Raw genomic sequence first — 5727 nt, 5'->3', positions numbered from 1 at the left:
AAGTCCTTGACATTAATCCCATTGGTTTAATAATTGCAAAATAATCCATAAAAACATAAATCACAAATAACAGAAAATAGTCCAAGATGGTAGGTTTTGTTTCCATGAAAAAATAATAAATTTTTGTTATTAATATTGTTACTATTTCTTATCTCATTGCTGTTTTCAGTAAATTGTTCTTATCTCAGGCCATGATATTCAGCATTTGTGCCTCCAGTTCTCAACTTCGTCCTGCCTTAGTGGGAAGGGGGAGGGGAAAGAGGGAGCGAGGATGGCATGTGGTTTTGGACACTCTTGGGTATGGGCATTGGATTAGGGAGTACCGCTCCTAAACCATGACATTGCTGCCTACTTTGGGGCTCTAACCCACAACTCTGGGATTAAGAGTCTCGTGGTCTACTGACTGAGCAAGAAAAGGCATGGGATGGTACAGAAAAACCTCTGGGTCCTGGCAAAAACTATGACAGGCATACAGAATCACCCACTATAACTCAGACTCAAAGGAAAGACTCTGCGTTCTGAGTTCTATGCTCTTCTGCCATAGCCTGCGTTTTTGTCCACTACACATGAATTCCTCTCACTCGCACCTTCAGATCACTATCAGTTTTGTAATTCTACTGTTGCATTTGTGTGTCATTAAAAAAACTGAATTAATTTTAAATTAAAACCCCCAAAAGTTAGAGGTAATACCTATAAATATCCTTTATTACCCTTTATTAATCATATAGAATACTTTCACTTAGGACCTTCATAGTATTGTAGAATCAAAGAATGGCCTGTATCGGAAGGGGCTTTAAAGATCATCATGTTCCAATGTCCCTGTTGTGGGCAGGATAAAGAAACTGACCACTCACAAGCCTTACTTTTCTTATCAGTATATCTGCTAAACATTCGGCATTGTCTGCAAAGCAAAGGTCCTATGAATTTGCTGAGTATGTATGAATTTCAAAGGCCAAGGTAGGAACTGTATTCACCCCAATAACATGGTATTCTTTTTAGTAATGTAACTGTAGTTAGCTATGTTACTTGTCTGTGGAATGAGAAGACCTGTCTAAAAGTAATAACATGACATTCTACTAATTAAGTAATTTCTGCCTTAAAAATTACTTCTAGCTGGTCTATGATAAGCAGTTGCACATTCTGGTCAACTTGCAAAATGAGAAGTTCTTACATTACCTTTTGGCTTCCAAATAGTAACAACTATGTTATTCAGTGTAAAGTATTTCACAATTATTACCACAGAGCCAACATTCTCGTCATGTTGTTTTCTATAATTTGAATTATAGGGTCAATTGAGCGTCACTCTTATTCCATTTTTATCTGTATTCAATATCATAGTTGTAAGTATGGTCCCTTGTGAAGGTCTAAACATCTCCAAATCCATACAGTATGCAGTTGATCAATGGCAATCTATATGGCAAAAGTTTGATGTACTGTTTACTCTAATTTTCTTATAGTTAACTGGAAAATGCCTTATGCTCACTGCAGCCTAAAACTTCTGAGGACTTTGACCCATGTACATGGGAAGCAAACGGTGTTAATGATTTAAGTCAAGTATCTTAAGCCCTGACCCCCTACTTTGACAGAGATTACCCTTAGAATCATGCTTTCTGCCTAGTTTAAATACTACTAGTATAAGGCACAATAATAGGAATAAATTTCCTTCAATTAACTTCCAAGAGATAAGTGAACAGGAGATTTGTTAATAGCTTAAACTGAGCCCATCTACCAGAATTACTTATTTGACCTGGGACTAGCTTCCCACAAGTAGCCTGCACGGAGGCTGTGCACACGACATAACATAATCTGTCATTTAGTAGACTGATCATTTGTTCAGCTGGGGATGTATGTACATGACACACGGAATTTGCCTAAATTATCAGCATACGTGGTGTAAGAAAGAGGTAGCAGCACAGAAGGTTAACTTCTATAATAACCCGGCTTAGAACACAGCTCTGTTGAAATTTGATAACAGCCTGGGAACTTGGTTTCCATGGACATAGTGCTGATGAGAAATGAATCTGGATTCTGGCTTCTCACACTTAATTTCATGCTTATTTGTTATAAACTGTAGTTTGGGAGTGGACTAAACAGGCAGTTCTATTGTCCACTTTAGCCTGTACTTTCTCACACAGAAAGACATTCAATCATCCATTGTTTGGGATACCTCCAAGGACATTTGATATTGATTCAATATTGTTTTTTGGCTTTGAATTAGTAGTTAGCCTTGGCTCAAAAATGCACACTCTGGTATCTTATTCAGTATTGCAAGGAGGAACAGAACAGACAATTATCGTAACACAGGAATTATATGCTATTCACAATTAAAATATGGTTAATGCATTTGGTCTTTGAAAATCTCAACAAATATCTGTATCAGACTTTTAGAAGTCACCTTCTAGGCAGGCATGGATTCTTTCTCTTCCTTTGTCCCTCAGGAAATGCAGTGGCAATTTCATTTTTCCACAACTAATATTTCACAAAAGAAATAGGGCACGTTATAAAGTTTTACCTTGAAATTTACCTTGCAACTTATTTTGCCTTGAAATTTATTTTCATAAATGAAATAATTGAATAAAAGTAATCCTTTGGAGAACAAAATTTCTTAAAACTATTTTGTTTACGTTGGACAAACCAGAAGCGCAAAAGGGACAATGAGTTCATTGCCTTCATTTTCATGTTCACTTTCACTAAAGAAAGAAAGGAGGCATTCACAGCATAGAGGTATTATGCATTCTTGATGGATAGTCTTCATGTTTGGAGAAGGGTCTTCTGATATTTGAAATGGTTTCTTTTTGTCTATCTTTATAGGGTGACTGGCAAACAGTAATAAGCAGTGTTCCCCAGGCTCAGTAGTGTATCCAGTTCCATTTAACATCTTTGTCCATGATCTGGGTGAGGGGTTGACTGAGTGGCCCCTCAGACAGTTTGCAGATGACACCAAGCTGGGTGGGAGTGATTCCTGCTGAGGGCAGGAAGGCTCTACAGAAGGATCTGGGCGGGCTGGATCGATGGGTCAAGGCCAGTGGTATAAGGCTCGAAAAGGCAAAGTGCCAGACCCTGTCCTTGGGGCACCAGCACACCATGCAAGAGTGCTCAAGGCTGGGGGCAGAGGGCCTGGAAGCTGCCCAGCAGAAAAGCACCAGGGGCTGTTGGTTGACAGCAGCTGAACATGACCCAGCTGTGCCCAGGTAACTAAGAAGGCCAGTGACATCCTGGCCTATATCAGCAACAGTGTGGCCAGCAGGACTAGCAAAGGATAGCCCCTGTACTCCTGTGAGGTCTCACCCCAAATTCTGTATCCAGTGTTGGGCCTCCCACTCACTATAGGACAGACACTGAGGGGCTGGAGAGCGTCCAGAGAAGGTGAAAGGTGTTGCGGAGTGCAAGCCCTGTGAGGAGTTGCTGAGGGAGCTGGGGTTGTTTAATCAGGAGAAAAGACTTGTTGATGTGGCATTTAGGGACACATTTAGTGGTGCACACTGGTGCTGGATTAATGGGTGGACTTGATGATGTAAGGGGTAAACAAAACAATTCTATGACCCTGGGACCTATGAAAAACTGTGGAAATACTAAACACAGGAAGTGAAGACACTTGACACCAAAGACTGGATAATTGGTGATTCTAAGGATGGGACATATTGGTAAAACTCCTCGAGAAAAAGTCAGTAGTTTCATTGGTGTACCTGGAAATCATAGTGACTTTGAAAGTAAAATGGCTTGAATGCCAGTGCCAATGACTGTCAGCCTACTGCTGCTATGCACATATTTGTCCTTTTTTGTTTCTTTGGGTGGCTGTCTGCAGAACTAGTCTGTCAGTAATTTGTGAAATCATCTTTTTCCTTTCAAACTTTTAAATAATATCCTCTTACAAGAGCTGAGGCTGTGAACTTCTTTTGTGCTATTATTAAAATGATTATGTTACATTCTCACTCCATGGGCAGGAACTATTTATTCTTACTGTGGTAGTATAAAAAGTCTTGCAATGGGAACCTCAGCCTTATTTAACATGAAAATGATTGTTAATAATTATTGAAGTTTATTGTTTATCATACAAATACATTTTGATAGAAATACTGGACCACTAGATTGCTATATCATGACAGCTCTTCTATTTCCTTGGTAAACTTAAAACTGCTAAACTGAGTTACAGAGTTTAGTTCTGAGTTGCTCTGAGACATGTGTAATCACTGGTTTTACTTCTCCATTACATAGAATAGAATGATTTGAACAGTATGCCTGAAGAATAAATAAAATGGATAGGAACCACAGAAACTATGAAATATCACAAAAGTCTGTATTACTTGGTAGCACACAGTAAGTATGAGGATATAAGGTTTTACTAGGATACTTTGTGTATCATACAAATTACTTTTCCCTGGATGACCATAGTGAAAATGGAAGGAGTTTTAGAAGAACATGATGTGTAAGATGTTGTTCATCATTACTGGAGTTACAGGGGCTTTTAGGAAGCAGCAAAAAGGCATAGCAAAATAATAATGTATTTACACATACTTGAATAATGGTTGAAATTAAAAAATGAACTTTGCCATGTGATCAGAGAAGCATTCACTTCCAAACCATATTCTCTGAAGAAGTATGACATTATTTGTATTTCCATTTTCAAAACAAAAAAGACACACAAAGCTGAAGTCTCAATTCAGGGAAGGGAAGCCTAATTCCCTTCAGTGTGACAAGACCTACTGCAAATGTGCTTATGAACAAGTCAAACACCAGTATTGCTCAGCAAGTCTATTTTTCAATAATTTGATTCTATAAATGTGTCCCAAATTCTCACTTTGGGACACATACATGATTTTCCCACAGATTTAGTAAGTAGATGAGTTGCACACATGAAATGAAGAACACAGCTTAGGAAGAGCCTCTGGATGATTGTGAAGGGTTTTAGCTACTTTAGGAATGAGGATAAAAAAATAAACAGGGTCCTGATTCACCTCTAATTTACCCTTCAGTAAAGTGGAAGTAAATTAGTGGCTAGAAGGGGGATAGAAAAGAGGAGAATAAGGCTTAGGAATTTCTATTAAATATTAAACAGATACAGACATTGTTACTCTGTCCATGGTTTTGCACAATAGGACATGAATAATTAATTATTCAATATGTAACTCATACAATAATTATGGGGGCAAAAAAGTAACTCAAAAAGCAGTTTCAAAAGCTATCTAGTCCTAATGTTTTCAGGGAGCTCAGGTGCACTCTCTTTTGTTGTCAGTGCAGCTGTACTGAGGCCATCTCTGGAAATCCAACATGCGGATCATGAAGTATCCGCACGGCTCTTCTAGATTCAGTGAAGGACCACTTGGATACTACAATGTAGAGGTATATTTACGTACACTGATCTGTTCAGTGGATGTACAGAGAAGCAATTAGTCAACACATCTTATTTACAGCGTATAAGAGTGAGTGTGCTTTTGGTATGAGGCATAAGAACACAACTTTCCTGCCTGTTTAGCAAATTCTGCTTCTTCATTCAATTATTTGCTGTTCTGGTGCTTTTTAAAAATTCTTTTTTAATACATATGCACCAAAAATGACTTTTTAAGCATCACTTTCCCAAACTTCAGTTTAGATCATGTTACAAGGTGGATTTTAAAATTTTGTTTTGCAGACTTAACTGAAGTGAGAGATATACTTTACTGCTTTTCTTTGTGCAGGGCATACTGTTTTCTTACTTGACAATAAATTCCAAGTCAATCTCATCTTTGC

The sequence above is a fragment of the Zonotrichia leucophrys genome, chromosome Z (genome assembly GCF_028769735.1).
Source record: "Zonotrichia leucophrys gambelii isolate GWCS_2022_RI chromosome Z, RI_Zleu_2.0, whole genome shotgun sequence".
Lineage (NCBI taxonomy): Eukaryota > Metazoa > Chordata > Aves > Passeriformes > Passerellidae > Zonotrichia > Zonotrichia leucophrys.
This window is presented reverse-complemented; position numbering follows the sequence as displayed.